The sequence below is a fragment of the Molossus molossus genome, unplaced genomic scaffold (assembly GCF_014108415.1).
Source record: "Molossus molossus isolate mMolMol1 unplaced genomic scaffold, mMolMol1.p scaffold_m16_p_10, whole genome shotgun sequence".
In the NCBI taxonomy this organism is placed as follows: domain Eukaryota; kingdom Metazoa; phylum Chordata; class Mammalia; order Chiroptera; family Molossidae; genus Molossus; species Molossus molossus.
This window is the reverse complement of record NW_023425345.1, coordinates 71,673,884-71,697,896: the sequence shown is the minus strand read 5'-3', so window position 1 is coordinate 71,697,896 and position 24,013 is coordinate 71,673,884. Positions and strand designations below refer to the sequence as shown.

The 24,013-nt window shown below is 40.0% G+C and overlaps 1 protein-coding gene across 1 annotated transcript in view; it reads left to right on the top strand.

Moving 5' to 3' along the window:
* The first annotated feature begins 2,586 nt into the window (after positions 1–2,586).
* Positions 2,587–24,013, top strand: part of SLC16A7 (solute carrier family 16 member 7) — a 164,284-nt gene continuing 142,857 nt past the window's right edge. The window contains exon 1 of the mRNA XM_036252357.1: positions 2,587–2,641. The gene's annotated coding sequence lies outside the window, so the exon portion shown is untranslated. The remainder of the gene's footprint in view (positions 2,642–24,013) is intronic.

Sequence of the window (24,013 nt, the reverse complement as noted above, 5' to 3'; positions counted from 1 at the left end):
AAAGATGATTAATGAACAGAAAAAAATGTCATTAGCAAACACTCAAGAATATGACCTTGATTTTTAAGTCTTTTGAGTCTTATTTTTTAAAATTAACATTGTTTTGTAATGAAAATGAAATGTTTATAGTCACTGATAGACATTCCATCATTATGAAATGCCTGTAATATCTTATACAAATGTCAATTACTCACTTTAGCTTTAAAAAAGAGCTACAGTTCTTTCTAGATTTTTCTGCCTTAGTTTCCAAACTACCCCTTTTTATAAAATTGTATTTCAAACCTTTTGAAGTTACTAATAATATCTACCATTTATTTATCATATTATCTACCATCCACTTCACATCTATTATCTCACTTAAATCTTATGAAAGCAATGAAAAGCTGATATTATTTCAAGTTTGTAGCTACGGACACTAAAATTCATATTTTGTCCTAGTTTATAGACAAGCTATGGCAGAAGTAAGGCAATGTGAATTCATTATTATTATTATTATTTTTAGAGAGAGAGAAACATTGATGTGAGAAACATCAATTAGCTGCCTCCCTCAGGCCCCCTTCTGGAGTTTGAGCCTGCACCTGGTCAGTCCATGGGACAATGCTCAATCCACTGAGCCACACCAGCCCGGTGGCAATGTAAATTTAGCTAAGTGACTTAATTTGTCTTCAAATTTGTAAAGTGTGAATAATCTAATAAAGTTATTATATTAATTGAGGTAATCCATATGAGTACTTAGAACAGTGTTTGATAATGATAAGCACTTCTGTGGAGGAGAAACATTCCTCTACCCTCAAAGTTCTTCTGGCTGGTATAATAATCAGACATGAGATGGATTAGCAAAAGAAAATAACTAAATTTAATACATGCATATGTATGGGACCCCACATACATGAAACAATCAGGGACCCTACATGCAGGAGAGAGAGTCAGAGGAAGAAAGGGATTCAGGTATATAAGACATTCTGAGCTAGGAATGAGGTAATGTACCTTGGAGGCTTCAAATTGTCATTGCAGGCCAGTAAAAACAGAGGTTTAGTAAATAGAAATGTACTCTGCCCTAAAGACAGGTCAGGTGAGGCCATCTCTAATAATTACTAAAGGGAAAGGCCCCAATTCATGTTCTTCTAGGTAGTTAAGTTAGGGGCAGAAATTTCTCTTGAGCCTGTGGCTCAAGTTGCCTTTAGCTCAAAACAGTTTTTATACCACAGAGGCACATGTTGGGGTGACTTGGATCTAACCTCCACACATTTAATAAATAAATATAATTTTCTATTATTACTATTTTGATCCTTTGTCTTTGGGGCTTCAAAGCTCTCAACAACAAATGTTGTTAAGTTATAAAATAAACAAGAAAAGCTTCCAGGAAGTTATATTATCATCCAGGATTAACATAACATTTTATCTCTTTCACTTTTTAGAGGCAAGAAGGGGATGGGGTCAGTTGAATTGATAGAAAAACTGCACAATGAACCGTCAAATCCGAGCCTGCATTTATTCTTCCGGACCGTTTCTTTTTCTATAACTAGTAATTTAACCTTCAAGACATTAAAGGAACCCAAGCTAAATGTTCATTTCCAGCCTTTTCCTCTTTCCAGTTTCCCCAAGAAACATGTTCCAGACAGGGAAGAGAGAGAGAGAGAAGACGCCAAACTAATGACTGTGTAATTACCATATCCCTAGCACTGTTCATTGTCAAATAACTAAATTCTACCTTGAAGAATGAAGTCATTTGAGAAACTAAAAAGAAAAAAGAATGATTTTCAAATGACTTTCTTTCATTTCTTATATATTTTCAGGTTCTGGTGCTATTTTCTATACTCTTCCACCCACAGTGTAAATTTTATTTTTTTCCCTTAGAGTGATTTAGTTGGTGAGCCTAATCTCCAACACTGCCACCCCCCTCCCCCAACACACACACACACACACACACACACACACACACACACACACACACACACACACACCACATACAAAAGACCTCAATTGAAAAATGGCCCGACATTTTCCCTCCAAGCTCATAAAGAGAATGCCCTGGTCGCCCTGCACTCTGCCAGGCTCCTCTCCTTCCGCGGGCAATTCTGTGCTCCAGGTTGCACAATCCCCTGGGGCATCTACATACAGCTACCACACACCTGGCGCCGAAGTTAAGGGCCAAAGGACTCGGATAAAGCCAGTCGGTACCAATCTGGAACAACTTTTCTCTCCACTAGACTTTTGACTTTCTCTCTTGGTCAAAACTAAAACCTGAAGTGGAGTGCCCCAGCCCCGGAGAAAGTGTCTACAGCGTTGACAAGGGCTTGGAGCATGCTCAGTCCCCCTTGAATCACAAGGCGGCGGTTCTGTCCCCACCCGCAGCGGGCGGTCCCTGCGAAGCGAATGGCTCTAGCCGGGGGTTCTTCACCACTCCCTCCTCTCCAGCCCCCCTCCCGCCCGGCGCTCGCTCCGGGGCATCCACAAGGGCGCCGCCACCGCGCCTCCCCTCGCTGCTGCCTCCTCCTCCCACCTCGGGCTGTGGCAGGCGAGGACACGTCAGGGGACATAAATAAATAAATAATTCCATTCACTGGGTAACAGCGAGGCGAAACGGCTGCGCCTAGGAGGGAACGGAGAGCCGCAGTGCCCACCCGGTGCCAGCGACCAGGTAACGTACCAGGACGGGAGGAGGAGGAGGAGCAGGGGAGGTGCCAGGCCGAGAGAAAGGCGAGCATGCGTCTCCACCCTGCCGTCCCTGGGAGCCTCACGCGTGTGTAAAAACCCGCCCGTGACAAACACGCCAAACGCAGAGTTCGCCAGTGAGCCCTTATATAGCGCGTGCGTGTGTGTACACACACACACACACACACACACACACACACACACACACACACACACACACAGGCTGCCTCCAGAGAAGAGCTCAAGCGATCCAGCACAGGACAGCAGAGCAGGAGCTGCTGCCGGCTGGGAGTGCGCGTGGGGCGGGGAAGGGGGGCGGGCATGAGGGGTCCCCAGCGGCGGAGAGCTTCCCGCGAGTCCGCGTGCTTTCAGCCAGGAGGTGCTCACATCCTGGGCTTCTGCACAGAGACTCTTCTGGTGCGGTCCTTCCCCTCTCCTTGGCCCAGGAGTCTCCCGGGGCTGCTTCCCTTCCGGTGTGTCTCCAGTGCGCTTCTCACCAGCATCCCGTCCCCAGCCCACGATCATCAGGGTGGCCTGTCTCCTGCACAGCAAGGGTCTAGAGTGGGGCTGGTGGTCAAGGTGTGTAGGGAGTGTCTTCTCTTTTAGCAGACTATCTGGGGCTCGGAGAGGAGAGGCTGGGAGGGGACGAAGTATCAGGGAGGTCGTCTTCTTCTTTGGTCACCAGGTAGCATGTTGGGGTAAGAGGCTGGTGGCAAGGTGTGTGCTGGCGAGGTATGCGCCCTGGCAGAAGGCAAGTGTGTCTTTCAGAGGGCCTGCGCCCCCGGCAGCTCACGCCGGGTTTCCTAGTCTCCTGCGCCACGCTGGGGCGCCAGGCCAGGTAGCGCGGGAGGCTGGCTGCGGCTCATGTGCGAACTGCCTTCTTCTCTGGGCTGATGCAGAGGCTCTCTCCATCCGCTTTTCTCCCTTACTCCTTACTTCCAGGAAAGGGATTGCACGCTGGCTTGGCAAGGGCGGCTGTGAGCAAGGGCCACTTTCCCGGTAGGGCTAGCGAGGGAATTTTGTGGTCTACACCAGGGCTATTAAAATTAAGTGTGGGGTGTGTGTGTTTGAGAGAGAGAGAGAGAGAGAGAGAGAGAGAGAGAGAGAGAGAGAGAGAGAGAAAGGAGTGGCTTCGCTGCACGTGTCTGCCTACACTTTTACAGAAGTAGTACTGAGTGGGCTGGGTTGAATGGAAAAAGCGGGCTGGTGGAAGTAGGAAAGCTAATATTTCATCTCTTCCTTTCTTCCTGGATCTAATAAGAGACACATCAGAGGTATAAAATAGCTAACAATGATGAGGATGATATGAAAAAACTGGACAGGAAGAAGCAGTGGGCACTAGATGTCCTTTCCTGGCATCCCCTGCTTTATGGCTCAAACCAAACTAAGAGCTCAAGAGGGCCACAATGTGCTGTGTCATTGGAACCACAAGGTTGATATGTCGCGCTTGCATTTGGTGGAGTGGTGGAAAAATCTGAGCTGGGTGGTGGCTTGCAGGGAGCAGATGAGGTTTGAGCAAGGTGACTCTTCTTTAACCTTGGTGAAGCAATCTTAGCTCCACTTTCTGCTTGTGACATTCCATTTACAGCAATCTAAGGGAGCAGGCAACTGAGTGATCTCAGGGAAAGGGAAACATTATTACCTTAAGCAACTCAGCGTTTTATATACTAACTCATGAAGTATAATACTGTTTTTTCACAAAATTTAAATCAACAGTTTGCAGTTATGAAAGCACCTGAAATAAAGACTAGATACATTTAAACTCCTAAAGCCATTCCAGACAGTAATGTGTGGTTACCAAGATGAGTGAAGTTGGAATTCTGCTTTCAAAAAATTCACAACTAGTCATCCAGTTTATCTTCCTCCTACCCTATTTGCTTTCAGTCCATTTCTTTTTTTTTTTTAATCCTCACTCGAGGACATTTTTCCAATTTTTTGTTCAGGTAGAGTGGGAGGGAGAGAGAGGAACAGAGAGAGAGAGAGAAACATCGATGTGAAAGGAACACATCGAGTGGCTGCCACCCGCACAACCGACCAGGGCTGGGGACAAACTGCAACCGAGGTATGCGCCCTTAGCGGGAACCGAACCCGGGTCTCTCAGGACCGCAGGTCGACGCTCCAACCGCTGAGCCAAACCGGCCAGGGCTCAGTTCATTTCTTTCTCAAAGGAACAGACATTCATTCCAAATAACTTGATAGGGATTTAGCAGTCTAAGAAATGTTTCTAAGATCTGCTAATAGGCAAATTTGAGAAGGGTATTTTACGTTAGAAGCTGTGTATTCAGCCCCATTCTTTTGCCCATTGAGAGTGACCTTGTATAAACAGACATGGAGGATTTTCTTCTAGCTATGAGGGGAGGACACTCCTTCCTTGAAGATTATGTCTGCCAATGAATTGATTTCTACTTTTTGAGAGAAGAGACTGAACTGCAATATCTTCCAGACTTTGGACAGACTAATCCACTCTCTCTAAGAAGCCAAGCAGAGTATAGTAAATTATAACAATGTCCCAATAATGCGCACGATTGTCCAGGCATGGTGTTGCCACTTTCTGCTTATTATTAACTCCTTTTATCCCCTTAACCACCCAGTGAGTTTGATATGTCAATATCCACACTTCCAGAAGAGGAATTTAGGCCCAGAGTTACGTAGCTTGCTCAAATAGCACAGTTACTAAGTCATTGAGCTTGGACAAACACTAGGGCAGTCTGGCTTTAACCACTAAGTGGTATAGCTTTGGCCTTGGATGAAGCTGAATGAAGGTCAAATATTTAAGGCAAGGACTTTTTTCAGATTCTCCATTCCCAGAGAATGCAGTGCCTGGCACATAATAGTTCTGAACTGATTATATAAGAAATAAAGGATGGAAGGAGGGAGGGGAAAAATGTGGAGGATAAGAGGAGGAAGAAAAATGAGAGTGAGCCTGCTTTTCTGCCTATTATAAATGTGTACGGAATCCCACAGGGGCTCTGCCTTAGGGACAGAGTAATTGGGAGCCTTTTAAGGATTCCTGTGCCTTGCCCTGCATGTAGTCACTTAACTTTGTGTGAGTTAGAAAAATATTCTTTCTTCAGGATGAGAAATCAGCAAAAGGTACCTACACAAAGTAAACACGGAAAAAAAAATGTACTCAACATGGAACAAACAGAAAAGAACAGGTTACCTTCAGGGTTTCTGGGTTCCAGTTTTAGCCACTAGTTGACTTAGTTGCATGCACTGTGGAGTAATACTTGTATGGTTTTTCTGAACAAAGAAGATAGCAAATGGAAGGTGTCTTCTCCTCTACCAAAGGGAATGGCATGTAGCAATACTAGTTATATTCCATATGCCCTTCATCCCCCTTCTTCCCCTGCAATCTCTCCCTCAGAAAAACATTGCTCCAAGTTGTTATTTTCAAGAAATCTGTGTTCATCTGAACTGGCTTGTAACTTGATCTGGACTTCTCTTAATATATTTTACTTGGAATTGTAATTACTTAGGTAGATGTTCTCTCTCTCTCTCTAAGTGACAGGGCCTTGAGAGTAATGACCATGGGTGTTTCATCTGGGAGCTTCTATGGGACCAGGGCCTCTGGGGCAGGACAGGGCAGAGGGCTCTGAAGTGTGGCCTACCTGGGTTTTGATCTTGGCGGAACACATATATAGAAATAACTCCTTAATGTATGGTAGCTAGTATTTAACCTTATGTCTCTTAGATTGTTACAAGGATCACTGGCTTATTCTTTTTAAAGATTTTCGGGAACCTTTTGCAATGCAGTTTCCCATTAGATGGCGTTACAGTGTTGGATTGTATAATAGACTGCTAAATGGACTCCTTGTCTGAGAGGTGATCCTGGTTTGTCACAGGCTTTCTCAACACTGTTTGAATCAAAGCTATTAGGAAATGTGTTAGGAAACAACTGTACACTGAGCCTTAGTAAGTAATAGATTTTTTTATCTTCTGGTGAAACTTTTAGAGAAAGCTTAATTTTCTCAATGGGTCCCTTAAATGGTGAACCCCGGTGCCTAGTCAATTTGCTGCTTGCAATCACAATATGAGAGAATAGCCTAATATGGACCATTGTCTAGAGGAAGAAATAAACTTTACCACACATACTTGGCAGTTAGTAAACAAGAGGGGTCAGGTGTGTTTAGTAATAATCAAGAATCCTGGAAAAAAATTAACCACAAGTTAAACAAATTGAATTTGACTATAATAAAACTAGTTCACCTTGGGCTGGACTAATGGGTGCTTGGGTGCTTCAGACATATTCATAAACATGTTAAAATAAGTATCACTGTTATTCATAAATATCAGTTTAATAAGTGATGCATATATTTTATAAATAATTTGCCTGTCCTAATGCCAAAACTGTCTTGCAAATGTTCTCATTAATATTTATTGAACCCTAAATGAGTTCATAAAACTTTTTTTTTTTTTTATCCTCACCCGAGGACATTTTTCCATTTTTTGTTCAGGTAGAGTGCGAGGGAGAGAGAGGAACAGAGAGAGAGAGAGAAACATCGATGTGAAAGGAACACATCGAGTGGCTGCCACCCGCACAACCAACCAGGGCCGGGGACAAACTGCAGCCGAGGTCGCGCCCTTAGCGGGAACCGAACCCGGGTCTCTCAGGACCGCAGGCCGACGCTCTAACCGCTGAGCCAAACCGGCCAGGGCAAGTTCATAAAACTTTTACAGGACATTTGAATGACAGCTACAAGATGCTGGTATAAAGATATTTTTGTTACTCTCTCGTATTGAAGTTTCTCTCTTGTATTGAAGTTTCTCTCTCTCTCTCTCTCTCTGTCTCTCTCTCTTTCTCTCCCCCCTCCCTCCCTTCCATTTTATCTAAAAATCAATGAAAAAATATTCTCTAGTGAGGATTAAAAAAAAAAAGTTTTGGGCAGTTACAAGAGTCCCACAAAAATGTCTATGTGCTTCAATGATCTAAACTGATGACATATTCTTGGTAACATTAGGCATTAAAACAGCAATTTTCAATAGGAAATATTTAGTATGAGTGATGAATACAAGAGTTTTGATTAATAAAGATCTGTATAAAATGTTGGTATTTTTAAGAAAGCATATTATTTCAAACATTGGCTGTTTTATCACCTAATACTATAATGAAATGTATTCTTAATCATCTATACCCTTACTCAGATTCTGATTAGAGATAATATGTATGATAACTATAATTTATTTATAAAAAGCTTCCCTGGCTGGCTTGGCTCAGCAGTTAAAGCATCAGCCTGCAGACCAAAGAGTCTTGGGTTCAATTTCTGGGCAAGAGCATGTACCTCTGTTGCAGTTCAATCCTGGCCCCAGTCAGGGTCGTTTTGGAGGCAACCAATTGATGTGTCTGTCTCACATCGATGTTTCTCTCTTTCTCCCTCTCACTCTATCTAAAAAAAAAAAAAAATCAATGGAAAATATCCTCAGGTGAGCATTAAAAAAAAAATGAAAAGCTGCCTTATGTCCTGGCCAGTGTGGCTCAGTTGGTTGAAAGTTGTCCAGAGCAACACAGGGTCTTAGGATTGATTCCTAGTCAGGCACATGCCCGGGTTGCAGGTTTGATCCCCAGTTGGAGTGTGTACAGGAGGCACCAGTTAATATTTCTCTCTCACATCCATGTTTCTATCTCTCTCTCTTCTTCCCCCTTCCTCTCTAGAATCAATAAACACACACACACACACACACACACACACACACCGTATATATTTAAAATGGTCCTACTAATTAATTTACTTGAAGATCTGTTTCTTTCAGAACTAAATTAGAAAGAATAAACAATGGAACTAAAAGACATGTTTGCTTGAAAAGCTTCTAGGGGTTAAACTACACTAATAATATTTACCTCATTTTAAAATCAGTTTTCCAAAATTTCAGCATCTGAACTTCTATCAGGTCTTCTCAAATATGCCAAAGGTGCATTTAGTGATAAACAGCATCATGTGACAGTGTTCTGAAAAGGGGTCACTTTTGGTGTTTTTGACAGGTACCTCTTCATTGTGTGGGGATGCAGGACTCCTTCATTGGAGGACATGTGGTGTTGATGGCTTCTGTCCTCCTCATGATCATAGCTTCCCTAAGTCATTGTGATGACCTAAACTGCCCCTACATGTAAATGTACCCCTTGGAAGACTAGTACTATTGGCAAACAGGATCAACATTGAGACTGTTTAACACAATGATCCTTGAGATCTTCAAATAAGAAATTGTTTTGCTTTTTCTTCAGAGGATAAAAAAAATCTCATGTGAAAATATTTTGATATGAAGCAACAGGTCTTTCTTGTAAGGTATATATAAGTATTAACATTTAGTAATCAGGTTATCATGGATTTCTCAGGCTCCAAATCTTCATTTGCTTTAAGCTGTCAATAGACTTTGGTAACCTTGGCACCTGCGGCTTCTCAGACTCCCGTTGGTTTCCACGCCCTGTGTTCTCCTCTTACCACTCTGACTGCTCCTTTGCAGCCTGAGTCTCCTTTCACTTCCTATTTACTAAACCATGTGTTCCTCCGTTTCTGTTTTGAGTTTTGCTTTTGCGTATAGTCTATTGACTGGCAAAACTCATCCTCCCTTGGCCTTGGCGTTCACTTCAGTGGGAATAACTCCCACGTCATTATCTTTAGCCCTGACCTTCACATAATCTCTAGGCTGACCTTTCCAAATGCCTTGCTGGACAGCTCCCCTTTATTCTGACTTACACTGCCGGACACCCTGTGGTCTCTTCTGAACTTCCTGTGTGTTCCTTCTTTCTGTTGCCCCCTTTGTATTTATTGGTCTTATTATTTTATAGCGTATTTTATAGTCTAGAAGCTTTTGAGACCCCTGTCCTCCTGGCCTTGTGTCTCACAGTCAGTTGCTGAGACTTGACATTTGCCTATCCAAAGTTTCCTCTTTTCTGATGCTGCCACAGAGTCGGACACTTTTTGATGTATTTCTTATAGTCATGTTGTAGTCTCTCAGAGGATCTTCTCACTTCTAGTCTCTCACTATACAAGTTAATTCTGTACATGCCACCAGATACTCTAACTGAAGTACTTCTCCCTTACCTACCTGTAAATAACACTTCGGTGACTCCCATTACCTAGGTCTAAGGAGCAACATTTCAGTCCTTGTTATTCCAAAAAAGTTTTTCAGGCTTGTCTCCCACTCCATCTTAGTCCAGTCCAATCAAACTGTCCCCTGTGCCTCATTCATCTTTATGTCATCTTTGTTCACGCTGTTCTGTCATCTTAAAATGCTCTAACTTCCTGCTCTGGCCACATCTAGCTTTAATCTCATCTTTATACTGAGCTTAAACACCACCTTCAGATTCCCTCTGAAGCCCCTGGATAGGACAAAGAAGCTTTTTTAAAATTTCAGTTACATTGCATTAATCTGTCTTTTTTTGTTTTGTTTTAACCATGTTATTATAGTTGCATTTGTATAAGTCTTCAGTTTCTTCATATACTACAAATTCCTGGATGTCGGCAATAATGAATTCATATTTATATACCCTTCAGCACTTTGGTGGATTATAGAGTTTCAAGGAATTGAGAGGATATCTGTTTTCACTTTTGTGTATTGTTTCTTCAGCATCTTCAATAAACAATCACCTATTGTTTATTTCAAGTATGCACACAGAGACAGCCTGTTCTTTGTCAGCCAGATACAACTGTTACTCAATTCCATTGCTTCTACCTAGGGTCCTTACTCAATTTTCTGGGGCCACACAAAATAAATTCCTATATGGGTCAGTTGACAATCTGTACATATGTGGTGACAGCCCACAGGTTTATGTTTTCTCTATTAATCTAACCTATTCTATTTTTCTGTTTTCACATGACCTGGTTAAGCTCTTCTTTAAATTTACATATTTTAAAATATGTTTCTATTGACTTTTTTAGGCAGAGAGAGATAGGAACATTGATGTGAGAGAGACATATCAATCATCTTGTCTCCTGCATATTCCCTACTGGGGACCGAGCCTGCAACCTGGGCATGTGCCCTGACTGGGAATCGAACTGGGACCTCTCAGTCCATGGGATGGTGCTCAGTCCACTGAGCCACACTGGCAGGGCTTAAGCTCTTTTTTTTTTTTTTTTTTTTTTTTTAAGGCAGCTATGTTTCAGGAGGCATTCAAGTTTAGAAAAGTCAAGAAATGTATAGATTAGTTCAAGTATAAAAATGATTGTTTATGAATATCAATGTTTGAACTCTTGCTCATAACTCAACTAGCCATCAATACCATTCCTTTTCAGATGAAGTCGGAGGGGAGAAATAGAGGAGTGTGGGGGACCCACCTGTGGAAGAACTCACTGTTATCTCATGGTTAAACATTTTATCTCTGTGGGCCTCAGCATAATAAATGAATAAACCACTGGAAGGAAGGAAGGAAAGAAGGAAGGAAGGAAGGAAGGAAGGAAGGAAGGAAGGAAGGAAGGAAGGAAGGAGGAAGGAAGGAAGGAAGGAAGGAAGGAAGGAAGGAAGGAAGGAAGGAAGGAAAGAAAATTCTCTTTAAATTTTTGTTATAATGAAAAATTAGCCACTCAGTAAAATTATTCACCTTTGTAGATGAGTGCCATGACAGGTACAATGACAAACATGCCGTGTTTGTATGTATGTGTATAACCAATGAGTTTAGAGATACTGGATCAAAGAAGTGACTATTGGGTTAAGCTACAGAGATAGCATTGAGTAGAAATAGCTTGCCTTTATTGAACACTTCAATATGCAAAGCATTCTTTTACAAGTTTTAACTAATTTAATCTTCCAAACCTTATGATTCTCCTTTTACAGATGAGGGAATTAGGTCACAGAGGTTTAAGTGTCTTACCTAAGGTTATCCATCTTGTCAGTGGAGGGATCTGGATTTGAGCCTATTAACCACAATGCACATTTTCAATATTAGTATTTTAAAACATTCAGTGATGCAGTGGGTTTTAAGAGATTCCTGAAGGAGGAAGTTTGAGAAATGTTTAAAAAAAGAAAGATTAGTCAACTAAAATTAGTTTTGTTCTGTTAAAACACGGAGTCAGCAGAATGATAAGGTTTCCTTATTGTTTAGAGGATGCAACTGAAACCAAACTAGGAAGCTCAGAGGAGATAATGTGATTGCTTGTGAACTCAGAGAGGCTGGAGACCCAGTAGCCTCTAAAGGAATAATAAGTCCAGAATACGATGTCATAGAAAGAGACTTGATTTGGGGTGATGAACACACAATACAACAAAGTACAGATGATATATTATAGAAATGCACACCTGAAACCTATATACTTTTATTAACAAAGTCACCCCAATAAATTCAATGGAAAGAAAGGGGCTTCAGGGAGGTGGGGTTTCTATGAAGGGCACAAGTAAATTCTCTGGGATGATGGGAACTTTCTAAGATGATAGAAATCATCTACATGTTAATGAGCAAGTGGGTTATACACAGGTGTACATATTTGTCAAAACTAAAACTGTAAATTTTAGAACTGTGCATTTCTCTGATAACAAGTTATATATTTGCTTTATAAAATTTTACAACAAATATGTCTCTGGTTAATGAAACAACAACAAAAAGAATATGATCCCCCCAGTGCTAGTTGCAAGGTACTAGGGGTAGAGTGTGTGGTGCGGTGGGATTCCTGTAAAGTCGCAGGCTGGGGGTACATGAGCAGAGTAGAGTCTGCTGAATTCTCCTTGATGTGTCTATGTCATCTCTTTACTGAAGTGGGATTTTAAAGAAAGCTTCTGACATGTTTCAAGCCACATAATATAATTCTTCTTCAACAACTATTTATTCATCCACTGTGCTCCAGACACCATTTTATTTTATTGTTTAGTTGCAGTTTACACTAAGTGTTATTTTGTATTAGTTTTAGGTTTAATGCATAGTGGTTAGATAAGCATATACTTTACAAAGTGCTCCTCCCAATATGTCCAGTACCCACCCAGCACCATGCCTCGTTATTGCAGCATCATTGACTCTGTTTCCTAAGCAACACTACACATTCCTGTGACTATTCTGTGATCTCATATGGTATTTTCCTTTCTCTGTCTGATTCATTTCACATAGCATAATACCTGCTAGGTTCATCTATACTGTCTTTCTCAAATAGTAAGATTTTATTCTTTTTTATGACTAAATTTTATTGTATATATGTACCATAACTTTTTAAAAATATGTTTTTTGATTTTTTTAGAGAGAAAAGAAATGAGAGAGAGATATAGAAACATTAACATGAGAGAGAAACGTCGATCAGCTGCCTCCTGCATGACCCCTACTGGGGATTGAGCCCTCAACCCAGGCATGTGCCCTGACCAGGAATGGAACTGGAACCTCTCAGTCCATGGGATGATGCTCAATTCACTGAGCCACCAGTCAGGCAAATTTTATTTTTCCATTCAGCAAAAAGGATTTATTTGGGGGAGTGGGGGGTTGCAATTCTGTACAAGCAACTACGGCCAACCCCCCATGGAGGTTTCTGCCTGGAGGAAAATGGAGGAAGTAGCCCATAACTTTTTTTTCCAGAGAGACATCAACGTGAAAGGGACACATCTAGTGGTTGCCACCCACACAACCCAACCAGGGCCGGGGACAAACTGCAACCGAGGTACATGCCCTTAGCGGGAACCGAACCGGGTCTCTCTGGACTGCAGGCCGACGCTCCAACTGCTGAACCAAACCGGCTAGGGCCCCCATAACTTTTTATCATTTACTGATGGGCACTTGGATAGCACCCATATCTTGGCTATTGTAAATAATGTTGCAGTAAACATAGGGGTGCACATATTCTTTCAAATTTGTGTCTAAACACCATTTTAGATATTAGAGAGAAGGCTGGGGATAGTATAGGGAAATTCCTTTTAGTTTTGAGTCACACAAATAATGGAACATTTTCACAAAGCAAGGCTAAGCAGTTTTGTTTCTCGGTCAACTATTTGTAGATCTCCAGTGTCGTCATCTTCCTTTGTCTGTCTCACTCAATAGTTCTCTCTTTTCCTTTTTCCTCCATCTCAGTGCCACAGGATGGATCAGAGACTTCATAGGTAGACAGAACTTGATGGCATTTTGACTTACTTACGTCCAAACTGTTCAACCAAAATCAGGGCCCCAATATCTTCATTTTTAAAAATGTAAACACTAAAACCTGCATCATGGGGTTGTTGTTGGAGAGCAAATAAATAATGTCAGTAACCAATAAATGGTAATCGTAATTATTTTGCTTTTTTTTTTCTCTACCTCTGTTTTCGGCAAAGCCCTTTTATTCTTGAAGAATTCTCGTCTGTGCACAAGTGTTTATAAGTTATAACGCTGCCATTCATGGCCTGAAACAATTAGGAGATGTACAAAACAACAACAGCAAGAACTCATTGACTACAATAATGTGGGTATTCCCAATGTGGACCAAACTGGTTTTTGGCGCATTCAAGTGTGGATATTAATGCTGCAAAATGATTTAAGTGCTAAATTTTTCACTTAGCCACAGAGTTAGTAATGTTATTTGGGACTACATCCCAAGGGAATTTTAAGATGGGCATTCTTTATTTTTCACTTTGATGTAGTAGTGCACAGAAGCACATTTAAAAGCTACCACAAAGAAAAAAAACAATTATTCTATTCTGACTTAGAGATGTTCGTTCATATTAAGAAACAAAAATGTATGCCAACATAGTTATTGATACCATTTACATGCTCCCTCTGTGCTTGATCTTTTATTTATTTTTTAATTTTTATTTATTTGTTATTGATATTTAGAGAGAAGAAGGGAGAGAGAGAGAGAGAGAGAGAGAGAGAGAGAGAGAGAGAGAGAGAGAAGAGAACATCCATTGTTTGCTTCCCACATGCGCTTTGACTGGGGATCAAACCAAAACCTAAGTATGTGCCCTGAAGAGGAATCGAACCTACAACATTTGGTATATCGCTTGATGCTCCAATCAACTGAACCATACCTACCAGGGCCTTGATCTTTATATAGTATTTCTAATCCTCATTATCACTTTAAACCTATACAATTTTATTAACCACTGTAACCCCAATACATTCCATTAAAAAAAAAATATTCTCTTGGAATCCCTTAAATCTTGTGACATGCAGCTAGGGCACACACACTATTGCAACAGGCAGCTACTATCACAACAGGCAGTCACATGGCTCAGAACTATGAAAGGCAGCTACTATAGTGAAAAGCAGCCACAGGGGCTGGATTATGTCACGACAGACATCTCCATGGGCATTTCTGCAACAGGTAATAATAATAAGGGGGAAAATACAATGTGGTCTCAAATGGGAAAAGAAAAGATAAATTATATCCATTACAGAGAGAATAAAGACTTGGCAGGATGAAGCTGTCCATTAGAGAATCTCAAGAGTCAATGTTTTAGTAGATATTTCAGTGCAGGTAAGATGCTGATGGCAACTAGATTTTACTCCCATAATCTTAAATCAATTTAAATCAGTAAATAATCAAGCATTGCTATTTGAAGTACTTTGCATAGAGATCTGAAAAAAAAAAAAAAAAAAGACGACATCTTTCCTGAGCCCCTGAGGAAACTAATTTCAGAGCTACACTTTATGTATGCACTATGTAAAGGAATGAGCCAGGGTCGGATCAAGTGTCAAAATAAGTGGTAGAACGCAGTGATCTTCTACAATAGAGATTGGCAAAGAACAACCCTTGGGCCACATTCAACTAACTGCCTCTCTTTACAAGAAAAGTTATACTAGAATACAGCCACCAGTTTGCTATAATATATTCTGTGACTGCTTTCCTGTTCTGTGTAGTGCAGTAGTTGTAACTAAGCCTTTGCTGCCTGCGATATTTACTATCTGGCCTTTTGGAGAATAATATTTGTTGAACTCTGCTCTGGGATTTCAGAAGAGGGAGACTTTCCTATGTGACGGAAAAATCAAAGAAGGTTTTGTTTTTTAATGAATGAATGAATGAATGAATGACTTTTTAAAAATATGGTTTCATTGATTTTTTTAGAGAGAGAGGAAGGGAGAGAAAGATAGAAACTTTGATGTGAGAGAGAAACATCAGCCTGACCAGGAATTGAACCAGGACCTCTCAGTCCAGGGGACCATGCTCAATCCACTAAGCCACACAAGCCAGACCCAAACAAGGCTTTAATGAAAGAAGTGGATGTCTTTGGGAGCTGACGGACAGGAGTATTTAAAATAAACAGAGGAGATGGCCATTGTAAGTGCCACAAAACTCAAAAGCAAAATCAAACACAAAGATAAATATGAAAGTCTAGTGAAGTGTAAGAATCATATCACTTGTACAATTCATATATTATAATCATTTGTCTGTGAGTACAGTTTTTTGTAAGTGTTCATGTAGGACAGCGATTCTTCAACTTGATGAGACATTTGAATCACTTGGTGAACTGCTTAGAAATAAGATTTTTGTTTTACTGTATAATCTGTGATATTAGGGTATAGTCTATGGGGAAAATCTCTGATCTAGAATATTTACTCATTTGATAAAATTGATTTTTTTCTATTAAGGACAGAGAATATATTTCTTTTTCTCCCATGTTATCTTTTTTCTCCCATGTTATCTCTTCCTTTATAAAGTGTATGCATGCTGAACATACACTAATAATTTTTACTAATAAGTAGTTATAATAAAATAAATTCTAGATATTGAGCACACAACTATGTGACCGCACTGTGCCAAGAGCTTTTTATGCCTTATCTCATTAAACACTTACAAGAACCCAATGAGATAAATATTATTTATAGAAGAGGTATTAAGGATCAGATGGAAAAATAATTGACTTGAGACTACAATACCAGTAAATAGATTCTTTTTTATCAAATATGACCAATAAATTGATTCTTTAAAAAAAGAGAAACTTTGGAGCTAAGGTATAGGTAGGAATGGACTTTTAGAAATTTGGGGAAAAAAAGATTTGCCAGCATGCTCTCCCTTCCAGGAGCATGCCTGCACCTTTCTCTCCCCCTCTCCTTCCCCACAGACATGCATCTCCTAAACTCTAAGGGTCCCCATGTGACTTGCAACCAGAGGAGCAATGGGCAGCAGCAGCTCATCCTGGGCTAACCCCCTAAACCTGTCCCCAAGGTCCCCTTTTCTCTGACTTTCTAGGGAGCCAAAGCCACTCCACCCAGGCTCACTTCTTTCTCTGTGACTTATTTTTCAGTGAGTCAGAGCAGCCGGGCCTAGGCTCTCTTCTGTTGCTTCTTCTGCCCTAAGGCCTTGTTTCGCTGTCCCCAGCTTTAACAAACAGTCTCAAAATTAAAAAAAAAAAAGTATTTGCCAATTTGTTCTAATATAACTTAATTATTTTTTATTAAAAGCATTGTGCCATATTTTATAGTGGTTGAGTCTGCTTTCACTTGAAAATATTTCTGCAAACTTTTATTAAAAATATGGGTATTTTATTTGACCGGAAGTGCATCTTTTCTCTTTGCTTCCTTTCTGCTTCTGCCACATTTCCCCTTTTTTTTGGCAATGCTACCAGCAGCACTCTTTTTATTTTATTTATTTATTAATATTGAATTTATTGGTATGACATTGGTTACTAGAATTATATAGGTTTCAGGGGTACAATTTTGTAATACACCATCTGTATATTGCAGTGTGTGTTCACTACCCCAAGTCAAGTCTCCTTCTATCACTGTTTATCTCCCCTTTACCTTCTTCTACTTCCCCTCACCCCTCTTTCCCTCTGGTAATCACCATACTGTTGTCTTTTTTTTTCTTAAATCTTTTACTTTTTACATCCAGCCCCACAACACCGCTCTCTGACAGTTGTCAGTATGTCTCTGTATCAATGAGTCTGTTTCTATTTTGTTGGTTAGTTTATTTTGTTCCCTCCTTTTCCTAATATTCATATAGGTCCCGGTTACTTATTGTATGGTATCTTCAGTGTAGCAGTAAAGTACTGGAATGCTTTTTCCTAAAGGGATGGCCTCTTTCAGAAGGAAAACAAAGAATCAATGCAAGTCAATGCCATTTTTTTTTGTTTGTTTTTTTCTAACTTAAAAAGCAGCAGGTACTGCAGAAATATTTGCATATCACTAATTGATATAACAGAATAATGAGTAGATAGAAAAAGGTGAATGATTCAGAAGAAGCCTCAAGGACTGTAAGAAAATGTAAGTCTGTTCCCCATGGGCCACATTAGCGTCTCTGGAGAATAACCTGGCCATTTGTGCCACATGGAGAGTATTAATTACACATGGTGATGGCCTGCCACAGGAGGATTTACAGATCTAAAGCTCATCTAAAAATTACTCCATTTTTTATCATTAACTTTTGAGTAACATATGCATTAATTTAAGAAAAAAACACTACATTGATATATATGTATATTTTTATTGTTTTTACTATATAATTTTATTTATTAGACTTTTTAGAATTAATTAATTTATTTTCATTAGAGATGTTTCTCCTTTTTCCCCCCCCTCCCTCCCTGCCCTGTCCTCAACTTTGTTGTCCATGTCCATTGTTCATGCATACATGTATATAAGTTCTGTGATTTATCTCCCCCCACACACCCTTTTCTGGGGATTGTCAGTCTGTACCCCACTTCCATGTCTTTGGGACTATCTCATTCCTCAGACTGTTATGTTCATTATATTCCACAAATAAGTGAGATCATATGATACTTATCTTTCTCTGTTTGGCTTGTTTTGCTTAGGATAATACTTTCCAGGTCCCTCCATGTCAGCTAAAAGGATAAGAGATCATTCTTTCTTACAGCTACATTACTCCATTGTGTATATGTACCAAAGCTTTTTGATCCATTCATCTACTGATGGACATTTGGGCTGTTTCCAGATCTTAGCTATTGTAAATAGTGCTGCTACAAACATGAGGATACATATATTCTTTCTGATTGGTGTTTCAGTCTTCTTAGGGTATATCCTAGAAGTGGAATCACTGGGTCAAATGGCAGTTCAATTTTTAATTTTTTAAGGAAAAACCATACTGTTTTCCACAGTGGCTGAACCAGTCTGCATTCCCACCAGCAGTGTACTACAGTCCCCTTTTCTCCACACCCTTGCCAACACTTGTTGTTTGATGATTTGTTGATGGCGGCCATTCTGACAGGTGTGAGGTGATACCTTCTTGTTGTTTTAATTTGCATCTCTCTGATGATTAGTGATGTTGAGCATTTCTTCCTATGTCTCTTAGCCATCTGTATGTCGTGTTGGGAGAGGTGTCTACCTAGTTCCTCTGCCCAATTTTTAATTGGGTTCTTTATCTTCCTTTTGTTGAGTTGTATGAGCACTGTATATATTTTAGAAACTGACCCCTTATCTGATATATCATTGGCAATTATACTCTCCCATAGATTGAGTTGCCTTTCCATTTTGGTGGTTGTTTCTTTTGCTGTGCAGAAGCTTTTGAGTTTGATGTAGTCCCATGTGTTCATTTTCTCCTTTGTTTCTGTTGCCTTAGGTGATGTATCAGTGAAAATTCTGCTGTGTAGGATGTCTGAAATTTTGTTGCCTACATTTTCTTTTAGGATTTTTATGAATTCACGGGTCACATTTAAGTCTTTTATCCATTTAGAGTTTATTGTTGTGTAGGGTGTAAGTTGATGGTCTAGTTTCATTTTTCTGCATGTAGCGGTCCAATTTTCCCAACATCATTTATTAAAGAGGCTGTTTTGACTCCACTGTATGCGCTTGCCACCTTAGTCAAATATTAATTGAGCATATAGTCTTGGGCCCATTTCTATATTCTCAATTCTGTTCCATTGATCTATCTGCCTATTCTTGTGCCAGTATCAGGCTGTTTTGATTACAGTGGCTTTATAGTATAACCTGAGATCTGGTAATGTGATCTCTCCTACTTTGTTCTTCTTTTTCAAGATTGCTGTGGCTATTCAGGGTCTTTTATAGTTCCATATGAACTTTTGAAGTATTTGTTCTAGTTCTGTGAACAGACATTGGTATTTTGATGGGGATTGCATTGAATCTATAGATTGCTTTGGGTAGTATGGACATTTTAATGATGCAAATTCTTCCAATCCATGAACAGAATATGTGCTTCCAGTTTTTTATATCTTCCTCTATTTCTTTTTTCAATGACCTGTCCTTTTCTGCAAATAGGTCCTTTATTTATTTGGTTAAGCTTATTCCTAGGTATCTTAATTTTTTTGCTGCGATGGTAAATGGGATTGTTTTCTTAGTTTCTCTTTCTGTGAGTTCATCATGGGTGTATAAGAATGCCGTTGATTTCTTGATGTTAATTTTGTATCCTGCTACTTTGCCAAATTCATTTATTAAGTCTAGTAAATTTTTGATGGAGTCTTTGGGGTTTTATACGTATAATATCATGTCATCTGCGAACAATGACAGTTTCACTTTCTCCTTTCCAATTTGGATCCCTTTTATTTTTTCTTCCTGTCTGATTGCTGTGGCCAAGACTTCCAGTACTATGTTAAATAAGAGTGGCGAAAGTGGGCATCCCTGTCTTGTTCCTGTTCTTAAGGGAAATGCTTTTAGTTTTTGCCCATTGAGTATGATGTTGGCTGTAGGTCTTTCATACATGGTCTTAATTATGTCAAGATATGATCCCTCTATTCCAAGATTGCTGAGCATTTTTATCAAAAATGGGTGCTGGATTTTGTCAAATGCTTTTTCAGCGTCTGTTGATCTGATCATATGATTTTTATCTTTCATTTTGTTTATGTGGTGCATCACATTTATTGATTTGCAAATAATGTATTTATTGAGAAATGTGCATATTTTTATTTTTTAAATATTTTTACCAGTAATTATAGATTTTTTATTTACTCTATCTTGGTAAGATATCAGGGTGCATTCCACATTTGTTTTCAAATGTTCCAGAAAAGGGAAGAGACACTTCTAAGTACCTACTATTAATTAAAAAAATTCATTTTGAATGCTTAGAAACCTGCCCTGGATGGTTTGACTCAGCGTTTAGTGTGTCCACCTGCAGACCAATGAGTCGAGGGTTCAATTCTGGTTAAAGACACGTACTTGGTTGCAATTGGTCCCTAGCCCTTATAGGGTCATACAGGAGGTAAACAGTCGATGTGGCTCTCTCATATCAATGTTTCTGTCTCTCTCTGTCTCTCTTTCCCTCCCTCCCACTCTATCTGATGATAAATGGAAAAATATCCTCGGGTGAGGAATAATAATAATAAATGCTTAGAAACCTAATTATTACTTTAGTATTTATGATCAAAATTATTATGCATATTTGGTTTATAAGTTCCATTTAAGATTGACTATTTCATCTAACATTTTTAAGTATTTCACATTTTAGTGGGCCTCTTATTTTTACTAGCTTTTTTCTTAAAGCAATAATACTTAATGTCTTTTCAGCTATACACGCAGATAGTGAGTTGCAATCTATGAAATCTAAATTTGAAAATGTAATTTTTTGGTATTCTCTTGGTGTCCTAAGGCTTCTCAGAAGGATTTACACATTCAGGTTTTTGGAGCTGGAAAAGGAAAGAGGAGGCAAATTACATACTTACTCTGTGCTAGTTGTGTGCCAAAGATATGGCACGATAATGAAATTCCAGCATACATGTTTAAAAATCTGTCCTTTTCATAGTAACACATAACTTCAAAATACGTGATTGAGATATTACATGTTTCAAAATATGTGGCAGTTGAGTTGAACATTATGTTTTATTTATCAAGGTTCTATAGTATCTAATACTCTTAAATGCAGTGGGACTTTTTTTTACATTTGACAATAAAATATGATTTGTGCATTGTAACTAGAATATCATCTAACTTGACTCCAATAAGATATCCAAATGATGAGGTGAAGAAATATTATCACTTAATACTACCTACTGAATAGTAGAGTTCATGAGGAAAACAAGAAATGCTCCATTTACGGTGGCCAGTTTGACTCAGCAGTTAGAGCATCAGCCAAGAGTCCCAGGTTCGGTTCCTGTTAAGGGCACATACCTTGGTTGCAGTTTGTCCCTCGCCCTGGTTGGGGTTTTGTGGGTGGCAACCACTTGGTGTGTCTCTCACACATCGATGTTTCTCTATCCCTCCCTCCTGCTCTATTTGAAAATAAATGCAAACATGTCCTTGGGTGAAGATAATAAACAAAAAATAATACAATTAAAAAAAAAAAAAAGAAATACTGCATTAGAAAAAAATCAACTGGACTTCCAGTCAAGATGGCAGCATAGATAAATGCAGTATCGCGTCCTCCCACAACCACATCAAAGTTACAGCTAAACTACAGAACAATCATCATTCGAAACTGCCTGAAATCAAGCTAAATGGAAGTCCTACAACTATGAAATTAAAGAAGCTGCATTGAGACTGGTAGGAGGGGTGGAGGTGTGGACGGACTGGTCCCACACCCATGTGTGTTGGATAAAAGTCAGGAGGATACCTGGCTCGGAAGGTCCTCCATGAGGACTGTGGAGTCCCCTGTCCCACACCAGGCACCACGCTCAGAGTTCCAGTGCCAGGAAGAGAAGTCCCCATTACTTCTGGCTGAAAAAACCAGTGGGAACTGAGACTGAGGGAGGCCGAGGCAGCTGGAGCTCCAGGTAGCTCCTCTTAAAGGGCCTGCACACAAACTTACTCGGACTCACACCCTCCAGGCTCCAGCATATGGGAGGCAGCTTGAAAGGCACCAGAGACATATGGGGAAGAACTAAGTTGTTTGGCATTGGAGCAAGGGCTGGAGAGGCGGCTTTCTCCTGGACAGACATGCTGTCAGAGGCCTTTGATCCTTTGGTGAGCCCTTCCCTGGGGCAGCAGAAAGCCGCCATATCTGGGACTCCAGCAACCTGGCTCACACTGTTTGCCCCGCACTGGTGATTCCCGCCCCACCCAACTTTCTGGCCCACCCAAGCTGTTGTCAGTTGCTTTACCATAGGATTGGCCTGTCTTGGATCCTGCTTCAGGTTTTCCTAAATTCTTTCAAACAGCATTTGGTGTCAGTTAGTCCCATACCTCTCGTTAAGTAATACATAGAAACAAACACAGGGAGGCAGCCAAAATGAGGAGACAAAGAAACAGGTCCCAAATGAAAGAACAGAACAAAACTCCAGGATAAGAACTAAGCGAAATGGAGATAAGCAACCTAACAGATCCTGAGTTCAAAACACTGCTTATAAGGATGCTCAATAAACTTAGTGAGAACCTCAGTGAACTTAGTGAGGGTCTCAAGAGCATAAAAAAGGACCAGTCAGAAATGAAGAAGGCACTAACTAAAATAAGGAATAATTTATACAGATTCAATAGTAGAGTAGGTAAAGCCAAGAAGCAAACCATCAATTTAAAATATAAGGAAGCAAAAACACCCAATCAGAACAGCAAAAAGTATCCTAAAAAATGAGAATAGTGTAAGGAGTCTCTGGGACAACTTCAAGTGTGCCAACATTCGCATCTTGGGGGTGCCAGAAGGAGAAGAGAGAGAAGAAGAAATTGAAAACCTATTTGAAACAATAATGGCAGAAAACTTCCCTAACTTGGTAAAGGAAACAGATGTACAAGTCCAGGAAACACAGAGAGTCCCAAACAAGATGAACCCCAAGAGGCCCACACTAAGACACATCATCATCAAAATGTAAAATTTCAAGACAAAGAGAGAATTTTAAAAGCAGCAAGAGAAAAGCAGTTAGTTACCTACAATGGAGTTCCCCTAAGGCTCTCAGCTGATTTCTCAATAGAAAATTTGCAGGCCATAAGGGAATGGCAAGAAATATTTTGAGTGATGAAAAGCAAGAACCTACAACCAAGGTTATTTTATCCTGCAAAACTGTCATTTAGAATTGATGGCCATATAAAAAGTTCCCCAGACTACCCTGGCGGGTTTGGCTCAATGGTTAGAACGTCATTCCACGGACCAGAGAGTTCTGGGTTCGGTTCCCGCTAAGGGCATGTACCTCAGTTGCAGTTTGTTCCTGGCCCTGGTTGGGGTCCTGCGGGTGGCAACCACTCGATGTGTCTCTCTCACTCAATGTTTCTCTCCCCCGCCCCTTCACTCTATCTGAAGATAAATGCAAAAAGTGTCCTCGGATGAGGATTAAAAAAAAAAGTTTCCCAGACAAGAAACAACTAAAGGAGTTCATCATCACCAAACCATTATTATAGGAAATGTTGAAGGTTCTTCTTGAAGGAAAAGATAAAAAATATGAACAAAGAACATGACAGTGAATACATATCTATCGATAACTGAATCTACAAACAAAATGAACAGGCAGAACAGAAGCATCTCATAAATACAAAGAACATTTTGTTGGTTGCCAGATGGGAGGGGGGTTGGAGTAATGGGTGAAGGGATTAAGAAGTACAAATTGGTTGTTAGACTGACAAACCTCAAAGGGAAGGAGGGGTGGAGGTAGGAAGAGATAAACCAAAGAACTTATATGTATATATGCATAACCAATGGACATAGACAACAGTGTG